The following is a 27420-nucleotide window of genomic DNA, read 5'->3' as shown; positions in this document are numbered from 1 at the left end:
TTCTGATTAAACACCCCGTAATGATGGCTTCAGCTAAGTGCTTATGAAAGTATATGGGAATTGCCGTGGAAAGTCAGGCATATTGTTGGCCTTTGTTCCTCATGGTTTGGTGTATAATGTGTGACCAGGAGGTCACAGTCTAACGTGTAAATCATTCACATGATGAATAAGTACCAGCAGCCACCAGCATTGCACTCTTTTCACAGTCAGCAGCTGAGCTGGTTATTTGCTAACTGAACAGCCTCAGGGTGCCTGGTTAATGCTCACATATCCAGCACCCTCCCTGTGTTCCTTTGTAAATCTAGTAAAAAAAAAAAAAAAAGAAAAAAAGTAACCAGCTAGCTGGCACTTAAAAATTACTGTTTTCTGAGTAAGTAGGGGAGAGCATAAACCAGACAACTGGTAACCACCCCCCATTGGAGAAAATTTCTTCATTCTATGTCTATACTATTTTATAGTAGCAGCATGGTTTTTTGGGACTTTGTGACAGGTTTCCTCTCCGGAGACCAATTATTTGTCTGCAGAAAACATTCAGTTGTTTTCTATTTAGCATTGTGAGATTTGCCCTGTCATTTTGTTAGTATAGTTATTTTTTTTTTCATCCATTATGCAATGCCTTCCTTCCACAGTTTAATCACCAAAGATTTTTTATGTATGTGATCCTTTTGTTGTGAGTTAAAGGTATTCACAGTTAAAGGATTCCAAATATACGAACTTGATGATAAACCAAGAGGAACATGAAAAATGGAGTAGCTTTGCTGGAAAATAACCTGGATTATGTGTTTCATTTTGTTTTCCCATCGTAAGTGGTATTCACCTGGTTGTAAAGTTTAGTTTTCAAAGCATTATAGCTTATAACTGAAACCACACCCATGATAGTCTTGCCAGTTTATGAGCTGTTTAAGATTTATAGGAGCTTTGTTGCCTCTGGCTAGAAATTGCCTCACTTGTGTCCTGAGACCAGTTTAAATCTTTTAACTACAGAACACAATTGAAGCCATCAAAAAAAAAACAGGGGTTCTGGTTTACTTTTTAATAGTTCTGACTTTCCCAAGACAATATCCTTTGCAGCAGACTCCCTGCAATAATATTTAGAAGTGACTTTATTGTATTTAGCAGGAGTATTTGACTGTGAACATAATGTTTGTGTCTTATTTTCTGTGAGTTATAGTATTACTACTTCAGAAAAATTATTTAACCTTTATAAATGTTCTTTTTTTAATGTATTTTTTCTTTCTTCTCCCCTCCGGGAAATGCATTTTTATATTTGTAGTTTGTCAGTAGGAATAAATTTGACTCAACAATCTATAGCCAAAATTTTCTAAAATCCCTTATTTAGATTAGTATAGTAAATTCACTGATTATAAATATGGCAAAGTAGAACAACAGTAAAACAGATTTATGCTCCTGTATCCTAAAGGTGATGGCTTTGCATAGGTACAGTTTTTGTTTGTTTGTTTTTGTATTTCTTCTTGTCCAAAGACTTTAGAACTTCATGAGGAATAAACTGACAAGAAAAGTACTGTTGTATGTTACGTGTGTAAGAACATAGGTAATAGTTTTCCATTAGGTATAATAAATGTATATGAGTATATTTTTCCTTTTTCCATATTTTTGGAAATAAAAAAACCAAACACTTGATGATTTTGCCTGTTGAGGCTGCTGATATGGTAAGCCTGTTACTCCCCATCACTGTCTTTTGATTTAGGCTTGACTTATGTATTTAAAGTTGCTTGACTTTTGCGTCTCTGCCTCTTTCTGCTGGTTAGTTGCAAAGCTTCTTTGTTCAAAGTTAACTCTTACCTGATGACCATCGTGCCTTGATCCTTATGTGGTTATTGTTTAGAAATTTTCAAACAAAATGTTTAAACAAGGGATCAGTGAAGTTGAATCTGCATAGACAAACTGCTTCTATGATGTATTATTTGCTATTAATGTTTTTACCATGGAAGTTCCTTTTTTTTTATCCTATAATTAATTTAGTTAACATCTTCAAGTGCCAATATATGACTTTCCAGGGTCTCACTTAAAGTGGCATATAAAAACAACTGATTAAACATTTTAGGTCAGGTGTAACCACGTCGCCAGGTCCGGGTCCAAATTTCAGAGCTATGTACAAAGGTAAATTTATATATTCTCCATAGCCCTTTTGCGTTAAAAAGGAACTTACTGCATAGTCTGGTGGGTAGTAGGTGCTTAATAAATGCTACGTGAAGCAATAAGTGATGATATACTTGTTATGTATGCATTGACATTCTTTCTTTTTAAATTCCTCCTGTTGATATACTAACGAAACACGGCATAGTCTAGTGGTGGGAAGGATGGCTCTGAGCCATGTCGCCTGGGCTTGGGACTGGCCTTAGCTGTTTACTTGCTTTTTGAACTTCAGCAGTTTGCATCCTCTCTCTGTGCTGTAGTTTCCTCATTTGTAAAAGGAAATTAATAAGAGGACCTAACTTACAATGTTGTTGTAAGCATTATGTGAGTTAATAATATATGTAGGATGGGCATGGTGGCTTGTCCTAGCACTCTGGGAAGCCAAGTGGGAGAACCACCTGAAGCCAGGAGCTTCAGGCTGTGGTGAGCTATGATGGCACCACTACATTCCAGCCTGGGTGACAGAGCGAGACCTTATCTCAAGAAACAAAAGAGCACATAAAGTACTTTCTGAGGTGCCCAGTATATAGTAAATGCTAAGTATAGCAATTACTGTGTTAACTAGTTTATATTAGAGCATGTTCTTTAAAATTGGACATTTCGTGTGAAGGAGAATAACATTTCCTCATTATTTCTTTGCAGACAGACTCTGAATTTTATGTTGAATTTCTGTTGAAACAAGAAGGTACATAATCACAGTCATTTTCAGATTTGTTGTTATTTCCTCCTTAATCTAATGGCTTTCATGATCTTTTGCTTATCTTTACCAATAAACATAGTCAACTGTGATAGTTGAGAGGTTTTTTTTTGGGTGAAATTATTAGTGTTTGTTATTGCAATAAAGAAGCAAAGAAAGACTCCTAATATTGAAAACATATATTGTGAGGTTTATTCAAATTCAAGAAAGATGTGACCACTAGGTTTACATTGTAGCTTGTTAGCACATTTAAATCATTTACTCCTTATTAATAATTGTGATTAATCTTTATAGGCAATATTTGTAAATGGCTTTGCTCTTTACTTTTTCTTGTCTTCTATTGTGTGCTAAGAAATGTATCAACTTATAATCTTGACTGCTTTTATAAATATACTAATATATGCAAATTCTGGTAGCTCTTTTGGATTTCTTAAATATAGCAGGGAATTTTCATCGGTTTTTACTTTTCTTCCTGAGACAGATGTTGGTATCAGGAAAATAACATTTGTAACAGACAGATCAATTATTTCAGGAACATGGAGGTGCTAGGCCTTTTTCAAGAACATGAGATCGTAAATCTTAAGAAAATCTGAGCACTGGTGTAATATTTTTCACCTAAAGTGGCACTCAAGGTCATAGTTACCAATTAAATTTTAATACTGAGCTTAAAATTCTTTCTGTCTCAGTATAAGAGATACAAGATTTATTTCAGTTTGCATGTGGCAAATCTGTATACCAGGGCGTGTATTCTTTTCTTTGAGTCCATGTTTTTAAATTATTGCAAAATTGTCTTATATCTGTGGACCTCATAGCATCTTGTATTTAAGCCTGCAGTCACTAGCTTTTAAGCACTTCAGACCATCATTCTGTGTTGTACTGCCTAAAGATTATATGGAGGAGATAGGAAATGTTTAAATAGCTTACACTCTTTCTGATCTTGTTACTCTTGTGCTTTGTGATAACCTTGAACAGATAATGGTTAAATTGATGAGTCCTTTCTGACAACTCTTGTGTCTCAGATGCTCATTGTTAAACTGTTGATTACAAAGAGATGCACATGGCTTAGAAACACTGTCTTTTCTGAGTCACCAAGGAGATTTCTTAGCAGAGACATCTTCAAAGATGGTCACTTTCTCTTTCAGGTGGATAGGATTGACATATAACGCCATTCCCATTTGTTCTTGTCTGATTAAAGGAATCTACAAAATCTTGCTTTATTACCAATTTCATTTCTTATGTGACATTAAGCACAGCATTGTCATTAATTATAAAACATGGCCCCTTTCCACACATAATTTATATCCTTCTTAGGAAAGGAATAGATACAGACACAAAGTTTTGATTACATAAATGCATGTATATAAATGTACACATAAATTTTTAAATACTATATACTATTTTATATATGGATTTATTACTGTATAGCAGTGCCTTAAAAACAATTAGTGTAATAGTTTGATAAACGTAAAAGGATCTAGAATTATACAATACATGCAAGAAAGCAAAACAAATTGGGAAAGACAAATGTCCCAAATTGCTTTTAATCTGGGTTATGTATAAATGTTTTCATTTATATGAATAAAAATGTTATACTGGTTTACTGAATTGAATTATAATTTAATATCATTGTTTTTAATGTTTTAATTTCAAAGGATTTATTCCAAGTCTAAACAGAATTTTTGATTGCTTTTAGGTTTGGTTTTAAATATAATACCAAGATCCTCAATAGAGAAATTTTATATTTTTGTTTCCAAATAGAAAACATTGAGAAAATTAACAACAGTGTTTTTAAAAGCACTTATCTAAAATACATTTTATATCTTTTTATGAAAGAGACAAATACATATTCCTGAAGGTTTTAGTAAATGAGCTTTCATCTGTAATAAATAATAAAGTTTCCATAGATTAGAATATTTCCATATTAATCAGTCAAACCTGCTTCTGTCTTTTCTATCACCTCCAAAACTAATTTCTCATCAAACATAGATCCTAATCTAAATATTGGGAGCATAATTGTAAATATGTAGAAATGTATTTCACATTGAAAGAAATGAACTTGAAAAAACTGGGACAGTAAACCCAGTGATTAAGATTCATTGCAGAGAAATGAGAAATCCAAGCTGTGAACAAATGCTGAGGAGCATGCTCTGGTTTTTAAAATAGCTGACTTCTTTTCAAGCTTCTATTAAACCATGGACAGTAAGACTAGTTTTGCACTAGGATAGTTGATCTTCTTGTTATTTTCAAGACTACCTTTCTAATTCCCTTTACTGGGATAACAGATTTCAAATGAGCTCCAGAGTTCCTTGCTCATATCTTTCTTGGTTTGAGGAGGATTTATTTCTCCCCTTCAAGACTCATTCCAAGTTCACAAAGGATCATTCCTGCTGTTGTCTGGCAGGTCTGTGCATGCCTTGCCAAGCCCGTCTTTTATGCTGATCAGGTACCTTCAGAATCAGAACAAAGGTGAGGTGAATACGTGGAGATGTGCATGTGGTTGGTTTTAGATGTGCATGTGGTTGGTTTTAATCACATCAGTGATATGATTACAGAAATAACAGAACGTTTGAATTATAATATTTAGAACATACTCTGGGCCATTTATGCACTGCTAACAATTTCTCTTATGGTACTAGTTATGTTTTAGAAGATAAAGTATTTATTAAATATTTTGAAGAAATTAGTGAGCTACTTTTAACATTTATCATCAATAAACTGTTCCTTACTTAGAACATCGGATAATGGAATGGGCTTCCTTTGCCATACCTATGGCCATGCTGGTTGAATACCATTCTATTTCAGAAAAAGAAGTATATGCCATGAAAAGCTATGTATATAAAGACACTTCAGAAATTTCTTATGGGCCAGCAACCTCTGAGAGGCAAATAATTGAGTTTCAGCACTTAAGTCTGAAGTAACTTCAATGAAAGGAGCAACTAGGTCAAAACATATTGACTTTCTATAACAATATTTGATGCAAATGATATCCAATTGATTTCAGGAGAGGACATTGATAAAGTAATTCTTAATATAACTTATGATCTTATTTATAACTACAGTTCTGTGTACGAATAGCGAGATTATTATCAAATTAATTAGAACCATGGAGTGCTGTTTGTGGAATTTCTGTCAAAATGACTCATATTGGCAATTAGTTATCTTTCAGCATATTCAAATCAAGCTGATTTCTAAATTTTTAATTTGAATGAAAATAAAAACTTAGGTTCTTATTGTTTTTATGGATTATGTTTCTTTTGAGACTAGTTCATTTTATTCTGTATAGATGTTAAAAATATATGGAAGTTTCTCTGCCTTTGAGGAACTTGGAATTTTGCTGGAAAGTTAAGACATACAAACATAACATGTCTAAGTAATATTGTGTACTACATGATAAACTTCCAAAGTGTGTGATACAAGTTATGAATGGTTGACTGAAGGCAGATGAGGGAGAATATTTTGCAAACTGAAGGACACAGGACAAGAAAACAAAATATCTAAACTACACATCAGTAAAAGTGAATTTACTAGAACTATATATGTTTTAATGAAGTTATCAGTCTGTTCCTAGGTTTGGGTCAGTTCCGTTCTATACCAACCAACATGCTTTTGATTACCAAGTGACAAAACCCATTTCAAACTAGCTTAAGGAAAAAAAAAAAAAGAAAGAAAGAAAGAAAAATGAGAGTTTCTTGAGTTAGGTAACTGGGAATTCCAGAGCGTTTGGGCTTTAGGCAGAGATGGGTTCAGGGACTCCAACTGATATCATTAGTGTTCAATTTCTCTTTGTGTCTCAGTTCTTTCTCCTCTATTGGCTTCTTGTCAACATGCACCTCACAGAGGTTTTTCTCATGTGGAGGCAAAGTTGTCTGTTAGCACCTCTCAGTGTACCTTGTCCCCGTAGCTGGTGAATTCCAAGAAAATAGAAGATCTTTCTCTCAGTAAATTCAGCAGAATCCCAAGGAGGGCTTTAATTGGCCTGGCCTAGACCATGTGCTCCTCTCTGAAGCAATCAATGCAGCCAGAGTGCTCTGTTGATTGGCCAGTCTGGCTTTTGTACTCACTTCGGAGATGGGAAATGGAACTGAACTGGCTTGTCCACATGAAATTTGTTTTCTATAATTCTGTTTACAAATGAATGGGAGAGAGGAAAGATAAACTTGGTTTTAGCAGGTTATAATGTACACCTATTATTTTGTACAACAAATTTCATCCAGCTTTCATCCTTGGGCATCTTTGGCTAGATTTTCCACCTCTCCTACCTCATCCTTTTTCCATTTGTAGGATCCTATGATTGTTCTCTGGTATCCACAATGGTAAATCTGGAGAAATGAAATTAAAATGGGAACTGGGGATTCCCAGCAAAGGCTTATTCTAAGTGGAAACTTTTAGTTTGCAGTGATAAAACAATAATTTTCTTGCCACATATTTGATCATCTTGTAACCCTGTCATGGTACCTCACATATCACGTTGATATTCTCCTTTGAATGCAGGTACTGTTTTTAGACAGTGATCATCCTTTATTTTACTGTTAGCTACTCACATGTTAGTATAGATTAGTCTATCAGATTAGAAAACTGATGAAACAGAACCTAACAGCATGTTTTGTGAGGATAGAAGTGAAGAAAGGTGCCATCTCCCTAAAGGAAGGTTCAGGGTAAGAATGTGGGGGAGCCAGATAATATAGCTGTTAAGGCACTAAATTTAAGCTACAACCTGCTTCAACAGCAATAAAAGAGTAATGAGGAAAAAAAGAGAAGAAATATATTTTTTAAATTTGATCTATATTAAACATTTTCATGCACAACAGCAGTTTTAATCTCCAAGGGCAGCCATGTGCAGTAGTGTAGTCTGAGGGTTCTGCAGTGGCACAGAGCTGGATTTGTGTCCTGCTCCTCTGCTTACTTACCTGTATTTTCTATTCGTAGTAACAATTTACCATGAATTTAGCAGCTTAAAACAACACACATGTGTTGTCTCAGTTTCTGTGAATCAGAAATCTGGACATGGCTTAGTTGGGTTCTGTGCTTCAGAGTTTCTCACAGTAGTTCACTTAAGATATTGGCCAGGGCTGGATCTCATCTGAAGGCACAACTGGGGATGCGTTCACTTCCAAACTCACATACATTGTTGTTGGCAGGATTCCATACCTTTTGGACTATTGAACTGAGGGCCTTATGACCTGGAACACTTGGCCAGAAGCTGTCCTCAATTCTTTACTACATGGACCTACCCACCATGGATGCTTGCTTCATCAGAATGTACAATCCAAGAAGGTGTTAGGGTTTCATTGCAAGGTGGACATTAAAATCTTCTATAATACAATCACAGAAGTGACATCCTATCACCTTTGTCCTATTCTTTTGGCTACCAACATTCAGGGAAGAGGATTAAGTATGTTAATATCAGGAGCCAAGGATCATTGGGTTGGAGTTTTTAAGCAGGGGGAACCAAAGCTCTGAGAGTTTAAGTACTTCAACCAAGGTCACACAGTACTCTGTGGGTGCCAAACTTAATTGCAGCGTATTTGGCTCTAGAGACCTTATCCTTCTAGACATCTTTGTATTTTACTTATGTCAAGCTTTGGACAGAGAAAAGCTTATTTCCTGTGGTCTAGCTGTATAGTTCTGTACAAATTAGCAGTGGGATCTGGTCTGATTTTCAGAGTTCATTTGTGGCTGCTGTTACCAAGCAGATTTATGAGTGATTTTATTTTATGCATTGTTAATTTTGAAAATGTTAATCTGAAATTGCTACAGTATTTCAATTAATTTGGGCGATTAAAACTTAGCACCAGAAGAATCCCTAGCAGAAGATAAGGCAGCTAATTAGAGGTTCTGAAACCAACAACTGTAGACACTGGCACTGAAACATGCCGTGTGGATGACACCCAGCAGAACTCACTCTGCTTAACAGTTTGGAAACGGAAAGAATAATTTCTGGCAGTCTAAATATTAAACTTGAATGCAGTTGAATTTTTTAAAAGCTATTTTAAGGAGTTAACTATTTAAATTGATATCTAATTTTTAAATATGCAGTTCTGAAAAACTATGTTCAGATTATTTTGCAGTGTTGTCTTTTGGATAAGTGTAGTGGTGACAGAAATACAATAGATATTTTTTGTCAAAGTAGTATTTAAAAATGAGGCAGCATACACTTTTTAAAAAAATAACACTTGAGCTTCTTTGCTAGAGTTTTGCATTTTGAAAAGATTATTCTACAGTATTCAGAAAATATAAGGAAGTATGGAAAAGTTCTCTGGACAAATTTCCTGTAACCTTCTCACTCAGATAATCACCCTTTATACTTTTGTTATACGCTTTTCCCCTCATAGGTTTTTTCTTTATGTGCAGCCACATGTTTACTAAATGCTTGTGTTTTCGGTTTGGTATTCTCCTTTCATCACCTCATTTTGTTTCATGGAGTATATTTGTGGATTCATTTATTCTTTCAACTGTTTGACAAGTATGCTGACTTGGCGTTAAGTGTACAAGAATGAACAAGATGTGTTTTCCCTCACACAGCTGCTATGTCATGCAGCAAAGGTAATGGTGAAGATTTGAGATCAGGGAAATACAAAGGGTGTGCCAAAAAGAGGCATAGATTTTAGATATGTGGGTATCAGGAAATGATGTCTAACCTGGAATCCAGCATCTGAATGGAGATAAGAGGGTTACAGGCAGAGGGAAAGGCCTGGAGCTGGAGAAGGCTCAGAGGGTTGGGACAGTAGAGCCATTCACAAAGAGAATATAAAGAAAACCAAGGCAAGATCTTGGTTGATGCACATCAAGGAATTTGACTTTATTCTGAAGAGCAGATTGAGCCTTTGGAAGGGTTGTAACTAGCAGATCAACATGGGCAGTTAGGACTGGTTGAAAAGATCATCGTAGCTGTACTTACTCTTGAATCATTAAATACTCTTCCCCCAAAAAAGAAGTGGATTTTACTATAACTTATTGTTAGACATTAGTTTTTCTAATTTTTATTTTTCTAAATGCTTTGAGGAACACCTACAGATGAACATGCTTTACCATGTGGTTGATTATTATTTAACAACGGAGCCATAGAGGCACCATATCTGGGACAAAGCATATCAACTCCTAGATTTTGGATGTATATGCTGCCAAATTTATCTTTTAGAAATATTACATTGAATTCTATCTCCACATATTATTAGGATATGAGAATATGTCTTATTTTATGCCCACCAACCTTGTATTATTCTTTTTACTTTAAGTCATTTGATAGGAAAATAATAGTATCTTGCTATCATATCATCGTAGTTGATACCATAATATGAACCTCTTGATTTTTAGTGAGATAGACTACTTTTAATGATTTTAGCTATTTGTATTTTTTTCGGTGAATTATCTATTATGTTTCCTCATGCTTTCTATTCAAGAATTAGGGGTTTTCTAAATTATTTGTAAGAATATGTGTGTGTGTGTGCGTGTGTCTGTGCGTGTGTGTGTTATCAATTTTGCATTTATTGAAAATATTTTTTTCTGGCTTGTTTCTATATAAAGTTTTAAATTGACCAGGGGTCAAAATTATAGACATTTTATTTATGGTCTCTTTTATTCATTTTATGCTTAGAAAGTTTTCCCTCCTCTGACTTCTATTAAACACCTACTTATAATTTTATTGTTCAATTTTTGGAGCATTTGACCATTTAACTTATTTGTAAGTAAAAACCTATTTTACTTATTTAACTTATTTTTATTTCAGGAATAGATTTTAATTCTGCAACTAGTTCCAAATGTACATCAAAATGTTTTTCAGGATTTACATTACAAGATTTTACAGAATTTACATATATCTTTTTTTTTTTTTTTTTTTTTTTTTGAGGCAGTGTCTTGCTCTGTCACCCAGGCTGGAGTCCAGTGGTCCGATCTCGGCTCCCTGCAACTTTTACCTCTCGGGTTCAACGAATTCTGGTACCTCAGCCACCTGAGTAGCTGGGATTACAGGCATGTGACACCATGCCGGGCTAATTTTTTGTATATTTAGTAGAGGCAGTGTTTCACCATGTTGAGCAGGCTGGTCTTGGCCTCAAGTATTTGCCCACCTTGGCCTTGCAGTGTGCTATTACAGGCATGAGCCCCTGTGCCCAGTCTAAATTTATCTTTTTTATGTTGCATAACAACCACATTATATTATACACATGACTTGCTAAAATCGTAAGTTATCTTGTGCAAAACGTGTCACAATACATGTTCTGTATAGGTAAAAAATTACATTTTAAACAAATAAGTATTTAATATTGAAATAATCAGGGTTTTTTGTTGTTGTTTTTTTCTTTGGGTTTTTTTGTTTGTTTGTTAAATATGACAAACTAAGGCTAACTTCCCCAAGGATTTTTGGAAGCAGGAAGAAAAATATTCTGTGGCTCTGCCTTTGAGTTCAGAGTAGCTCCTCCCATTGTTCTTACTTCTCTTTGTACATATATGTCTCCCTTAATTTTACAAATCCTCCTCATCTTAATTTACTCTGCTGCTCCTGGGGGTGAGACTATACCTATTATTTTAAAAGAGCTTCACGTTTAATAAATTTTCATCAAGGTATGAAAATTTCAACTCCTACTTTGTTTGAAATATGGAATAGATATGCTCTCATTTCAAAAACAGTGTGGAGATTCTACACTTTCAGGTTCTAAGTTGGAAAGTCCTATATGTTGCCATGAAAATATTAGGTCTTTAATAAATAAGCTTCCTTGGAGAAATCAGCTGTAAGCAGGTGGATTAATGACTTTGGATTCCTGCCTGGCATGTTGACCCTTATGATCTGTTCAGAGAACATGTTTCTGGATGTCCAGATAGTAACAGTTGTGATCGTAGCTTCTTATTATATTACATGGCCCAACAAAATTGTGTGATGTCTTTCGTTCGGGACAGACCTTTTCCTTTCTGGGAGTAAGAATTACTCTTCCAGTTTGTCTAGAGGACATCAACATGGTTAGATAAAAAAAGAAAACTGTAGATGTATTTCACTACCTCCACCTACCATTATGGTGCTAATATTACAGCTTTTCCCTCCCAGAGGAAGTAACATTGCCATGTTCAAAAAATGTAATGCCATGCTTTGGGGATCCCAGATTTAAATACTTTGTGCATCTTCCATTTAAATTCAAGCGGTATCCAAGAACAGAATCTAGCCAATGATTTTGAGAAAACGAAATGGCAGCACCTTCTTAGAATTTCAAACTGTTCAGGGATTTTTTTTTTCCCTAGCAAAACAGGAAGAAATTGGGGGAGAAAGCATATGGACTCAGGTTGAGCATATGATGTATTTTCAACTCAAGTCAGCACACTTTACTCATATTTGTAGTGTGACTTAAAATTAATTTGGGTGAAGCACTTAGATTTGAGGGAGGAAAAAAAAATCCCTATCTGGGACTAAATCAGCATTTGTGGCATCTCATTAATCGCTGCCTTATATAACTGCTTTTCCCACCTAAAGAGAAGCTACTAGGATGAGAAAAGTTTCTAATATTAATGCCAAGTGCAGATCTTGCCTCTCCCAAAAGGAGTTCATTAATCACCATCGAAGCACAAGAACAAACATATTTCATGTCTCTTGCCAATTTTTTTCAATAACATTTCTGAAAGGCAAAAAAAAAATGTTTAATCTTCATTTGAAAAGGTTTTAATTTGGCTGTTATTTAATTTGTGATAATGCTATGTAAATTTAACATGCGCCGAGAATGCCCAGGCATAGTGTATGGAAGTAGAATGTGTTGGTTAAGTTTGGGCCCATGGATCAGAGAGATCTGGATCCAGATTCTTGGCTCTGTTACCTCCTCACTGTGTGGTCATAACACAGGCAAAGCACTTCAAGCACAGTGCTTGGCACAGGATAGCTGGCCAAGAACCAGCAGTGATGGAAATTCTTACTCTCACGGATAGGAAGCAGTATGGGCATGAAGTTTGAAAACATGACTTTCAGTCCAAGCTGCTGTGCAAATCTTTGGACAATTTAATAAGCTTCAGTTTTCTGATCTGTAAAATGGGATGACGATAACTGACCCTACCCACATCCACTGGCACAAATGATATAATGTCTTAATCAAGGTAGAAAACTGAACCTAGCTATAGCATACCAAATCGTGTAATATAATCTTGAAAAGTGCCTAGTTGTGAAATCTTTATCTTGCCATGTGTCTCAGATTCTCAACTGTAGCATTATTTGGGTGATCAGTATGTAATATTGACTGTGTTTTGGAGTCAGCCATGTAGCTACTCCATCCTCTAAGAAGTTTTTCATTACCATTTACTGGAAAGTACACAGCTCTTTCATTACAACTATTTCTTTACCTCTTTTCTTCTGTCTTCTAATTTAAAATTCATGAGTAATACAGCATATCACCAATAGATGAAAGGGATGACAATCTGAAAAAAAAATGAACTAAGGTAAACCTCATGCTGGAAAACAGAAACACCAATTTAAACAGTCATAAATAGGAAAAACAGAAAACCTGCTGTGCAAGGCAAGCTCTAGTCTCCCTTTGTTTACAACCATCAGTAACCAAGTATCAGAGATAGGAATGGAACCACGGTGAAATTTTCAGGCACTCTTGAAAATGTGTTGATTTCTTTCTTGTCTCTATTAGACGATATGCCCTGTTTTGTTCATTTCTTTATTTCTATGGCCACTTCTACTAGAAGCATTGTAAAAAGCCAAAAGAAGAACATGTCCTGAGGACATGCAGCGTTGAGGTTTCTGAAAATCACAGGAGACAGATGAGACTGGTGTCCAGCAACAAAACTGGGTAGCTCTTTTTGTCCCCACTTCCACAGTGAAGGATAAAGAAGAGATCATACGGACACTTAGTAAGGATTACTCCATTTTTTAATTCAAAGTAGTTTGGAAAGAAGACTTTGAGCAGAGTAGAATAACAGGAGGTTTTTGTAAGGTGAAATAGAATGAAAGTGCAGCCAAGAATTTTTCTGTCTTCAATTTTAAAGAGCACCGGCCTGACTCATTTTTCTTTTTTTCCTGTGTTCTTTTTGACCTTCTTATCAGTTCTTGACTTTCTCCCTTGGGGATTTTCTGTGTATAGTCAGTGCTGACTTCCTTAGAAATCCTGAACCCCACACCCTTATCACCAAAGAGTTGAAGAGAATACAAATAAACACGTTGAAATAAGTAGCTTGTGAACTAACTGTTACAGCATGCTTCTGTAATAAGATACTGCCAACTAGAAGCTAAAATAAAGTGAAATTCCATTTAACATGTGACAGTCAAAATTGTATGTTTCACCTAAAAATATAAACTAAAGTTAATATTAGATATTAGAAATTCCCACTGAAACAGCTACATTCATTTAATGGTATATCTCTTTAGAATTGTTACTTTCCTACTATCTAGACTGTCCAAACGTAGTTCCTAGGACCATACCTGTGGTCTCTTTCTCTCACTACAATGAGGAAAAAGTTGATGGTTTGCTGATCTTTTATTCTACACATTTCATTGTATTCCATGACTGCAGATTCATCTTTGTATGACATATCAGTCAGCATGTTGGCGAAGTAGCCATGAAAGAATATTAGAGCAATATTTGTTCACGTACTAGAGGTTTTACAAACGTTATTTTTAACTCTTACGACAAAACCTGTGAGAGATATTATGCCCATTTTAAAGATGAGGACGCTACACTGAGAGTTGTGACAAGTGTCCAAATTCACATAGGTAATAAACACTGAAAGTGAGCACTTTTAACCAAATTGTGATAAAATGTCCATATATGTGTTTCTATAACTATCAGAAGCATTGTATGTTTTCAGCTAAATTAGGAGTCTTGTGCTAAATCAGTGCACTTTATCAGAAGATTTATTTTGTAGCTAGGCTGACTTCAGTGATGGATCATGCCAGATGCTAAGTGGAGGGAGGAAGTGAGCTGAGGTGGGCTAAAGAGAAATAATCTTGGTCAAATTGAAGAAGAATGAACGCTCTTAATTGTCAATATCAAATGGTAGGAGAAATATGACCTTGATGTGAGGGCTTCTAGATAGGGTTGCTATCATGTGGGTCCTGGATGAGAGAGGACCAGCTGAGGTGTGACTGGAGAGCCTGGGAAAGAGCATCTCAGAAGGGCCCAGTTGGGCAAAGGGCAAGTAGACACTGCACATGGTCCCTCGGGTCTCTGCCAACCTTGGGATGCTACAATTCCAGGCAAGGAAGGAAGCTCATTCCATATAGCATCTTAGATCTTTCATTACTGTGCCTTTGATTTTAACATGATTAGAAAATAAAATCATAGCAAAACATCAGGAACTGACCCCAAACTAATGTAATAAATGCTGCTTCTGTTTGTTCTTTATACTGTCTTTTCCCTTACTGTCTTCATTAAGATTTGTGTTGAAAACAGGGTTTTAAGCATGATATTGCTATTTTAAATAATTTATAGAGGATGATTGTTTTTCTGTGTTGTGATTTATTCATTGTGTGTGTATGTGTCTAATACTCCTAACATAAACCATCATCAGAGAAACCATCATCACTCAATGATGGCAATAAACCTTATAATAAATTCATTTACATTATTTTGTGTGAAAATTGCATCTCATTTCCCAGGCACATATGGAGACCTTGTTGGATTATATTTCCTGCATTGCTATCCCATTACAGGCATGCTCTTACGTGCATGTGTGGATAGCCAGACAATATAAGTAGTTTAAAAATTAGTTTTGTAATTAGCGTTGCATAGCTCAGTGCTTTGCCTCACTACTTAGCAGTGTACCCTAGTCCATCCTTTGTTACTTGGGGTGTTACTAGCATCCACCTTCCAGAATTTCTATGTATCAATTAACTGAGAGAATATATTGTGGAACATTAGCACAGTGTTTGGTCTTTGTCTGTACTAATAAATTATAGATATTAGCATCACCCTGATTTTTGCCACCATCTGTACAATCCTGGAGCAGAAGTGTAGAAGGTGAGCTAAAACCTGTAGAGGCAGGTCCAGGGTACCAGACTCCCGAGGTCATGGCCATGCTGTTGTCTTGTTTGTTTTGATTTTAAGTTTCCAGATCCATTAGAGCAAAGGCAGCAGTACAAGACGATGGCTCTTACGTGTCTGGCTTATGATGTTTTTTGGAAAATCAGTGACACAAAAACTCCAGAGCTAGGCTGCCTAGGTTTTAATGTAGTTTTCACTGTTTACCAGCTCTGTGACCTTGCTCCAGTCACTTAAACCCTCCGTACCATAACTTCTTTAAAATGGAAATAATTAAGGCGTACTTCATAGGGTTGTCATGAGCCTTAAATGAGTTAATATATCCTAAGGTCATAGAACACTGGCACATGAAAAATGCTTTGTAAGTGTTAGCTAGTATATTTAAAAGTAAAATATTTTCAGTATCATTATCTCTAGATAATGATACAATCTTACAAATAGATCATTATGATATTTAAAAGGCTATAGATTGGTATTTAAAGAGAACTGAATATGGGCTAGGCAGTTAGTGCAGCATTTTCAGAGTAAAAAAACCAGGCACAGTTTGATGGACTTAGAGGGCAGTGGGCACAGTTACTAGCTGTCTGTAGAATGATATACACTGCAGAAGGTAGCTAGTAGGAATTTCAGTTCCTAAATTAAGGAGTTCATGAAATACACCATTGTGTATTTTCTTAAAATCCGCTTTATTCCGACCTTGAGCCTTTATCCCTTTGCTTGAGGTGTGATGACTGCCTGCTCACGTCTCATATGTGGGACAGTGCAGTGTCTGACCAGAGAGCATTCCGAGGCCTAGGACCCGGCAATCCTTGGTGCTAATTAAGCTGGTGAAGTCTTACAGTCTCCCTAGACAAGCCATAGAGTGGTAAGCAGTTCCTGGGTGCCCTGGGACCCATAAACCTCTATATTCTTCTGCTTCTGTGGAGTTTCCTCTCTCCTCTCTTAGTTCTGTCAAAGGTTGATACTTCTTTATCCTCTCCGCTGGGACACACTCAGCATAATCTTTTCAGTAACCAGGCTTTACAAAAGACAAAGAGAATTTGTGACTTTACAAGCTTTTGCTCACTACTCTGCAGTGCTCCCCAAGGCAAGGAAACAAAGGTCTTAACGGCCTGCTTATAAGAGGGAGAGGGAAAATACTGTGGAACACATGCAAATTAATATCTCATTAAATGATCTTGCTGTAGAAATATGAAACAGAGTGAGGGGTCAGAGCCGCGGTGATCTGCTGTGCTGCTTCTGGAAATATTGGTTCATGGTCCAGACATCACAGATTGCACCTGCCTGCCATGTTGTGGCCATCATAATCCTGGAGGCCCACACACCAGTTTCCAAATTGCAGATACCACCTTGCTTCAGGTCACTCTGGTATTCTCCAAGGGATATGCTTTTGAGAAATAACACATTAACCCTTATATTTTAAGTAAGAGTAAGAACATTATTGGTTATTCATGAGTGCCAGTAGCCAGTTGGATGACTTTGGTAGCTCATTTAACTTTTATGAACATTATTTTACTCTTGAAAATTGGTGGGTTGGATTTGGTGATTTCAAATACCTGTTCACATCTTAGTATCCTAATATTCTTTCTATAGTAAAGAGGAAGTTTAAAGTGAAGGGGTAAAGGAAGAGAATGTGTGTGGTGAAAATATTGGCATAAAAACCCCTATTCTGCAGGCCACGTAGAACTATGTTACTTACCAACCTGGTGACCCTGGGAGCATTCTCTGAAAATACTTTTCCCCTTCCCTGTTTTGTTTCTGGAAGAGATTCCCTTCTCCTGACAGATCTACCTTCCTTAAACAGTTGCTTTTACAGATAATATCTATCGCCCTTTGTTTCTTCATGCATCACTAGCGTGTCTATAAAGCAGAGATTGCAAGAGCTGCCATGCATTTTGGCCATGTGATTCTGCAACCAGGAGGTGACGTAGTAGGTGTGCAGCAATACTGACATGGAGGGATCCCTCCTCCCTCTGCATCAGGTTGGGACAGAGTGGTTCTAGCATTGACCTGTGAGACACTGACTCTGCCCTCAGCAGGGATGGCTGTGTGCAGTCAGGTATGTAAAACTAGTTGGATTCCACCCTTGATCTTGTGGTGTGACTGACCATATCAAAGTGTTTTTGTGAGTTATAATTATTGAGGTATGTGCCTTATCTCCCTTGCTAGACTGATAGCTCCTTTGAAGACAAGCACCTGGTCTTTATCTTTACAGTTCCTAGGGAGATTTAGTGCAGGACCCTTCACACAAAAGCGTTTAGCGGTGCTGTGTCAAGGAGGGTGGATACAATGGGAATAGGCTACCTACTGTTGGGGAAGGATATTTCATCAACGACATTGCTGAGAATTGCTGGCCTATGTGATAAGAAAAACCAAACCAGCTTTGATTAAAAGTCAGTTTTATTATTGTTTTCACATTATCCCCAGACAATGCACCCCTTGTTGTCCAGCCTGGTTTGGACCATTCTCAACCGCCATATTTTCCCACAATCTAACCCTTTTTTTACACCACTGGTATTTAGTAAATTATTATTCGGTTTGTCGGCTGTTGTAACGTCTGTCCAACTGTTCATCCTGCCTCCAATCCTGACTTATTTTATTGACTCCGCCAGACTATCATAAGAATTATTTACCTAAAGGAGAGAGATCATGGCCTCTCCTACTTAAACTCTTCAGCCCATATTCAGAACCAGTCCACAGTATATTAAGTATAAAAGACCCCCAAGACCTGATTTATACCTGACTTATTCCTACTCCTTCTGCAATAGCAGAGATCTAGTAATTTGCCACATATACTGAATTCTTTCTCGCCACTTTACCATGGCTCAAGCTCTTGTTTCTGGACAAAATAACTTTAATCTACTCCTCTATTTACTCTACTTCTATATCAGGTTAATTTCTATGTATCATTCATCCCTCTAAACTTAGTTCCAATATTCCCTCTTCCAAGAATCTTACCTTATGGTACTCCATATCTGGTGTGCATCGTGGGTCCCTGTCCCATGACAGCACTGATATAGTATTTTTTTTTATTATTATTATTATCTGGGTGCACATCTACTTTCTACAATCTTTCATAAGCTCCTTGGTAATTGGAGCTTCATCTTTTTCTTATTTATACCCATAGTATCTGGAACAGTAGGTGATCAGGAAATACATATTGAACGAAATTGGAAGTCCAACTTTATAAAAGTGAACACTGGTTTGTAGTGTGAAAATTCTTTAACCTCTTTGGAAAGCCAACCTATGCTGCTGCTTGTTATACTTTGAAAATTAAGAAAATGATTTGTTCAAGCACTACAAGTTCTCACTTATAAATAGGAGGTGAACGATAAGAACACATGGACACATGGTGGTGACAGGGAACAATACACACTTGGGCCTTTTGTTGGGGGTTGGGGAGGGAATGCATCAGGAATAATAGGTAGTAGATGCTGGGCTTAATACCTAGATGATGGTTTGATCTGTGCAGGAAACCACAATGGCACATATTTACCTATGTAACAAACCTGCACACTCTGCACATTTTAAGTACCCTGGAACTTAAAGTTGAAGAAAAATAAAATAGGAGGGGAGGGCAAAGAATGTACAAAACAAGGTGAAAAATATAGAAAACATTATGTAATTGCTAATGTATGCTTATTAAACTATTTAAAAGGGGGGGGGAAGAAAAGAAAATGGTTTGTTAATGAGCCCGCAGTCCGGTTTTACTAGTTGCTTATTTTTGAGACTATTGTACAAAAACAATGAAAAGCATTACATTGCAGTATTGTTGAGTCCATACTCTCCTTGTCATTTTTTTCAATGCATAAAAGATTTCAAACCCATAGCATCATAGAACACAGACATGTCTTATAAAGTGATATTTTGATAAGTTTTGCAAAAATCTTCAAGTGAAAATCATTTGTGTCTAATATTAACCACTCAGAGCCATATTAGAATAATAGGAGTTTCATTTAGGATCCATGATAGCAGCAGCAGAATATTTCTATGACACTATTTGCTGGAATTATAAAGGGGAATTTGCTGGTACCGAAAGGCAAGGCAATCAAATTTTTCAGCAGAGGTAAAATACTACCAAATGCTTCATTTTGCAAATTGGCAGTTTTTTTTCTTTGAAGCTCTGACCACTTTATAGGCAATTATCTTGAATCAAGTGGCATCTAAGCCTGCCTATTACATTCTTCTAGCTATATATGTTTAGCGAAAGAGCTTATCAAACAATTTTTTCATTATATTCATTTTTAATCCAAATTTAGCAGGGATTAAAAAATCTAGAGGAAGCTTATGGAGGTTACAGAAGACCCAGAGATATTTTTAAAGCCCTTCCAATAGAATATTATGCATATTTATCTTGTTAAGAGTAATATTTGGACCAGAAATACTTGGTTTAGGACAGACATTTGTCAATTTTCTTTCATTATAGTAGTCTGTTTTTAATGACTCAAATTTACACAAGCCTGTACAGCAGTGTAGAAGTCTATAAAAATTCTATTTGAATATCTACAAAGGGAAAGTATATTTTTAAGTCACTGAATACACTTTGCACTAGGCAATTACCCCCACATGTTTCCAATTAATCCTGACTAACCAGATGAACTAGAGCAACATATATTCCAGTCTTAAATACATTTTTTGGTTTATACAAGAAACTTGATAAGCCGCATATATTCTTAAAACATAAATTCTTTAGCATATTTAAAATATGGTTAGATTTATAAAGAAATGTAATTGAAAACCAGAGGAAGCTTCAGGAGAACACGATCAGCCTGGAGCATCTCAAGAAGTGGATATGCGGGTCATTGCTGTGGATAGTCAGGGTTTCAGTGTTGGAGAATTTGCTGTATGATTGACGCTTGCCCCATTCGGAAAGTGCTTTCAACTGCTGGTATTTTAAATAGTAGTTGGATAGGGTTAGCAACTTTTAGCTTCAGTTCCTTGGCCATTACTCGTATGACTCATAGGTATTTTTCTACCCATTAGGCACAGAGAGAATGTGTTTTGTTAGCATTTTTCTGGGAAGTATGGTACCTCGCAGGGCTTTCTTTGGTTAGTAAATGTTCTTACTAAAACATCAGCACATAACCTGTCAGTCTGGTTGGTTTTGGGCTATAAGAATCTTTAAGACCAGTGGCCTAGAATAAAATTCATTCAACTCCTGGTGCTTTTAATGAAATAGAAAAGATAACTATTGGGCCTCTAAAAACATTGGTCATTGAGGAACAGCAGCATTTGTGCTCTGGAAATGCACTGTGTGTTATGAGATAACTTATATCCCTGTGACATTATTGTCTCCACTTGAGGCAGGTATTTTTTTCCCTTATAGAAATCCTTTCAGGAAAAATCCAAATTGAGCAGAGTAAAAATTGAGACAGTATTCATTTGTGCATGTTTTTGAGCTTCCCTAATGTTTTAGCTTTATAACTTTCTTATAAAAACAATGTGTCATATTTTAACATGTAATTTTAATCATTTGGAGAAAGGAGACTAAGTATATTTGTATTCATGTCATGTAGGGAGATATATTTGTTGACAGTCTCATTTTGCAAAATGGATTTAATGCTGAAAAAAATCATAGCAATTCATTTTTTAAAAATAACACAGTCTCTTTAAATACAGTGCTCTAGTTTTTCAAATTTTAGGCCTATACCATGTAAACAGTTATTCACATTATGAATTAAAATCCCATTTGCTTACAGAGCAGTTTAATTTTTTTGCTTATAGGCTCATAATGACTTGAAAATCTAATAATTGTTCATTTAGGAGAGGAAAATACCTTCCTCAACTAATCTGTAATACCAACTTAATTTTCAGTGGTAGGTAGAGAAATTGGGTATCGCCAAGTCCCAGAACATGTTAGGTATGGAACAGAACCACAGTTTTAATGATCTTGTTCTAAGGATTTTGTTTACCTTATTTGAAATAGGGAATATGGCAATGCATATACACATAGAGTGGCCCCGTATTGCCATTATTTTTGTAGAAACAAAATTAAGAGATGCAGGAAAATGTCTTTGTTAAAATTATTTTAAAAATCTATTCTTTAATGATAAACATTCACATATGCTTTCATTTATTTAACAAACTTTTATTGAGAGATTGTTGGACACCAAGCACCATGCTTAGGATAAACAATTGAATAATTTTCATGGTCCCTGACCTTGTAAAGCTTATATTCAAATGGGGAGAAAACAAAACTGAATTAATATGTAAATTCTGTTTAATAGTTTCTATAATAAAAATTCAGAAACACAATTGAACAATGCTGAGTCTGACCGGCAGACTCTGCCTGAGCAATGGATGACAGAACTATGCAGACACAGATGTTTTGCCTGTGTGAGCATGGCCAGGGGACCCCACAGCTAACAGACCTCAAAGAGGCTGGAGTTTGGCCGTGAAGCCCCCATATGCCAAAAAGGCATATATTTATTTTAGAACAGATTTAATGACAAATGTCTTGAGCAGGTACCATTTGTGGGTAATTAACATTTTTGACCCCCCAAGTAGAAGAACAGTCATTCAGAGGATGATCAAAGGTTGGTTTCTGTTTCTGGGGAAATAGGTAAATAAGCTTTTTAGATAAACTCCTCTACATTCCCTTGTTATCTGCTCTTTGCTATTAGCTCAAGGTAAGAGGATTAGGCTGCCTTCAGCCACAAACCTTTTCCCAAAGCTTTTGCAAAACCTTCTATCCTTCCAAGAAGGTTTACATCTTTCTCTATAATTTTTCCCACCACCCTGAGCAATCTCCTACAGAACAAAGGACTGTACAGTATATCTGCCTGGGAGGGTTGGGAAGACATTGCAGAGGTGGTGCTGTGAAGGACCAGAATGATCCAAAAGCATAGCCTTACACTGTGGAAATGAATGGTTTACTTGGCAGAGGATGGTAGCAAGCACTTTGGGTGCATAACAGGCAGTGCGAGAGTGGTGCCTCTTGTGTGTGCATATCACAGAGCTGCCCCATGAAGGAGGCTGATGGGGTCTGAGCTCCAGCTAGCAGGTCCTGGCATGGGAAAGTATCCAGGAAAAGAAGTGCTGCTTCCTTGCAGGAATGTGCCATCTACTTGCCAATCTTGCTTAGAGAGGATGCTCGTTCTAAGTCACATAAAGGTGCAATGTTGGTTGACCAGAGGTGGCTCTGGTGGCTGGAGACTGGAATGGTGTGGTAGGAGGGTGAGGGATGGTGGTGATGCTCATGGTCAGGACAAGGAATTTTGGACATGCATTTTTAGGCAACAAGGATGTCATTGAAGGATTTTATTTACTATCTCCAGTTAAAAAAAAAAAACTTTTGTTAAATAATATTATAAAGTTAACTATAAAGTTTAGAAAACCCAGGTAAGGAAAAAAGTTCTCATAAGTTTACACATCAGATATAAGCATTGTTAATATTGTGGATTGTGGCCCATATCTTTACAGATTTTTTTTTTCTGTGCTTCTCTCTCTCTATCTCTGTGTGTGTGTGTGTGTGTGTGTGTGTGTGTGTGTGTGTGTGTGTCTGTGTATTTAAACACAAAAATGAGGTTATATTGTGTACACTGCTGCTTGTAACTTGATTTTTTTCCTGAACAATATGTTTGAACATTGCACCTCCCCTGAACATTTGATGAGATTATGTCCTTTTGGCTTGTGCTTCCATAGCATTTGCAATTTTTCTAATGTAAAACTCATAATGCTTTATGATATTTGCCTGTATAATTTTCCTTTTGCCTTTTAGACTCTAAGCTTTTTGAGTATAAGGGAAAGGCTGCCTTATTTATTGCTATTCACATTCTAAGCAGAAAATAAGCATTGGGTGGGGTGGGTTTTTAAAAAAAATAATATGCACAGGGATGAATGAATGCCTTTGGAAAAGAGGAACAAACAGAAGCTGAAAGCTGAAATACCAAGACATAAATTATCTCCTAGAATCTCCTTCCCTTTGCAGCCATAGTGAATGATGTCTTCCATAAAAGGGAAAATGGGTGTCAAGTGAAAGCTTCACTGTGTCAGAGAAGGGGGCTGTAAGGCCACTGGTCTACCTTGGCCTGGTGCATATTTCCATCTTTCTTTCTGTGAAGAAATAGATGGATGTCTAGAGGAGCTGGCACATGAGTTAGTTTCTTTTCTAGTTACCTTGTTTCAAAGCCAAGGGAGCCAAATCTCAAAATGACTTCCCACTCACTTGGATAATTAAGATGAAAATACCAATTATATAACTTTGTGTAGCAGAAAAGAAATCTTCAAGTTTTGGCACCTTGAAAGCAGTGTTCACTGTCACCACTGTTACTCAAAGAGTGATGACTGTGGGAAAGGTCTGCAAAGAAAGGAATCTCCCTTTCTGAGCATTGCAGGGTTCAACATGCCATGACCTGAAACTGGAACAAGTGAGAATAAACGGGGAAAGAAAAAACATGGTGTGGGGAAAGAAGTGAGTAAACTAATTGTGAATCAGATTATCTGTGGGAATACTTTTTAGATGCCAAGGAATTTTCACTTCAGTTGTAGGAGAGATTTCCCTGATACATCATGGCATTTCTGAAGCTTTCCTATGTCTTGAGGTGGGGGAAAGGGAAGTATAAATGTTTGCCCTTTAGAATTTGGCAGTATTCTGGTGATTTGTTCATGAAGATCGTGAGGATGAGGGATGGAAAAGGTCTAGTTTAGCCTGCAGCACTCTGTATTTGGTTTCTCATTGGAGACTTTATTACCTAATCGATAGATTTTACAGAAAACTGTTTGCATGTTTTAACTCATATGTTAAAAGAAGACTTCAACAGAAAACAAATACAGGTAATAACGTGTTCCTAATACCCAACATAGTAGCTGATGGATAGTAGAAGCTCAGTAGGCATTTCCTAAGGAATATGACTAAATTGGAAAACATTTCTATTGATTCCAAGAAGGTTATGTAAAAATATAAAATATTTTTATATCTATCTACATATATAGTTATATAAAAATAAAAGCACTTCCTCATAAAAAGAACAGTCACTTTGTCAGTGCTCCTGCACACTTTAAAGAAGAAACTTCGGAATCCCAGGTGGTTCTCTTTTCGGACATTGTGAAGAGCTGAAGTCTATGGGATTCGTAGAAGTGTAAGTAGCTATTTTTTACAGTTGCATTGTGGACATTAATTTATTGAGTAAGATGAATTTCTTTGATGAATTTATCTAATCTCCATTCACTTTTCCTATGTATAGTTTTGAAGTAACAAATCAGACCTTTTATTCTTTAACTCTATTTTATATTATTATATGTTTCACATTGAACATCCTATATTGAAGCCATTAATTTGAACGGGAATATGGTTTTCTTACATTAGAAAGAGATATTGAAGTATTGTGCCCAGTAGGTAAATTGAGGCAAAATGGCATTTAATGAAATGCTTATGTCCTCATATAAATTCTATGTCAAAATCAAAACTAAAACCTGTATTGCAGATTTTCTATTTATAGTTCCTCTTAATATGGCTGTACTAATAGCAATTAGTTAGCAATTTCTCTTACATGACTGCACTAATGATTAAGTTGTTGGACATACATTTTTTAACAACACCAGTCAAGCAACTGAAAATACTGAATATCAAGTATGAAAATGCTGTTTTAATATCCAGTTCTGTTTCATGTTTATAATTAATAGAAATTTAATAATAATATGTGTTCTGTGAATCCCAGAGAATGTTTTGCCACAGTCTTTGCATGGAAGCTGTGCCTATTTTGCTCTCCCTATGTTAGCTATGTGGAACTTCAGTTGACCTCTGTGGCAGTGTCATGCTAGATCAGAAGTAATATGTCCAAGGTGATATGAATCACTGTGGTGTCTAAGACAATATATACCCAGAGGCAACTCTTGGGACAAAATGTCAAGAAGAATTAAGTTCCTGTGTATAACAGTTCTTTCTTAGCCATCCTTTTCTATAGCACTCATTATTTCCTGAGATAGCCAGAAAGGGAAAATTAAGAGAATATAGGTCATAAAATTTGAAATTCTGCTTAAAAAAATAAGAAAGGATTCTTATTTGTAGGCCATGATTTAATAGATGTGGAATTTTCTCATAAAGTCCCCTTCAAACTACATTGACCGAACCATTGTTAGATTGTTTTGTTTCATAAGCTGAAGTCTTACTTTAATTATTCAAGAAATAGAAGCTGGGCGCTGTGGTTCACGCCTGTAATCCCAGCGCTTTGGGAGGCCGAGGTGGGCAGATCACTTGACATCAGGAGTTTGAGACCAACCTGGCCAGCATTTTTAGCTCTCACATAGGAGGAAGAACTAAATATTTGTTTTTCTATTCTTGGCTTATTTTACTTAACATAATAACCTTCGGTTCCATCCATATTGCCACAAATGACAGGATTTCATTCTTTTTTATGGTTGCATGTATGGCTGAATAATATTTCATTATATATATATGTCACATTTTCTTATCCATTCATCCATTGATGGACAGTTAGGTTGATTTCCATATTTCGGCTGTTATGAATAGTGTTACAAGAAACATGGGAGTGCAGGTATCAATTGAATGTATTGATTTCCATTCTTTTGGCTACATACCCAGTAGTGGAATTGGGAATTGGTGAATCATTCTGTAGTTCTATTTTTAGTTTTTTGAGGAACCTCTATACGATTTTCTATAGTGGCTGTGCTAATTAGCATTACCACCAATAGTATATGAGGAATCCTCTTTCTGCACGCCCTCACTGGCATCTGTTATTCTGTCTTTTTGAGAAAAGCCATTCTAAATGGGATAAGATGATATCTCACTATGGTTTTCATTTGCATTTCCCTGATCATCATTGGTATTGAGCATTTTTCACATACCTGTTGACCACTAATATACGTTTTTTGAGAAGTGTCTACTCAGATCTTTAGCTCATTTTTAAATTAGATGATTTGTTTCTTTACTTCTGAGTTGTTTGAGCTCCTAGCTATTAATTCCTTGTGAGATGGATGTTCACAAATATTTTCTGCCCTTCTCTACATTGTTGATTGTTTCCTTTGCTGTTCAAAAGTGTTTTAGCTTAACGTAATCCTGTTCTATTTTTGCTTTAGTTGCCTGTGCTTTTGAGGTCTTCTTACACCTTTTCCCAGACCAATGTCCTGGAGCCTTTCCACGAGGCTTTCTTCTAGTAGTTTCATAGTTTTGAGGCCTTAGATTGGTCTTTAATACATTCTGATTTAGATACATGGTGAGATATAAGCGTCTAGTTTTTCATTTCTGCATGAGTATCCAGTTTTCCCAGCACCATTTACTGAAGCGACTGCCCTTTCCCCATTATATGTTCTTGGCGCCTTTGTCAAAAATGAATTGGATGTAAATGCATAGATTTATAGCTGAGTTTCTATTCTGTTCCATTGGTCTGTTGTCTGTTTTTATGCCAGTGCCATGCTGATTTGGTTAGTATAGATTTGTATTATATTTTGAAGTCGGGTAGTGTGATGTTTCTAGCTTTGTTCTATTTGTCCAGGATTGCTTTGGCTCTATGTTATGTTCAGGTGCTTTTATGAACTGTAATTGAACAGTTGTACATGTGAACTCTGTGCTAAGTGTGACTGGTGTTTTAATTGAGAACTGAGGTAGAACTAAAAGTTTTATTTCAGTGTGCCTTTTCTGTGTATAACCCTAAT

General features: G+C 36.2%; 1 protein-coding gene and 1 long non-coding RNA gene across 3 annotated transcripts in view; both read left to right on the top strand.

Moving 5' to 3' along the window:
- LOC116539714 lies at window positions 1–25128 on the top strand. The gene is made up of 3 exons (XR_004264148.1): window positions 1–5537; window positions 24862–24866; window positions 25115–25128. It is a non-coding gene; the product is annotated as an uncharacterized LOC116539714 (long non-coding RNA).
- VAV3 (vav guanine nucleotide exchange factor 3) overlaps window positions 1–27420 on the top strand; it is a 391549-nt gene that overhangs the window by 280340 nt on the left and 83789 nt on the right. The window lies entirely within an intron of this gene.

Source organism: Sapajus apella, unplaced genomic scaffold (genome assembly GCF_009761245.1).
Source record: "Sapajus apella isolate SASKATOON/1434 unplaced genomic scaffold, GSC_monkey_1.0 scaffold131, whole genome shotgun sequence".
Classification (NCBI taxonomy): Eukaryota; Metazoa; Chordata; class Mammalia; order Primates; family Cebidae; genus Sapajus; species Sapajus apella.
This window is presented reverse-complemented; position numbering and strand designations above follow the sequence as displayed.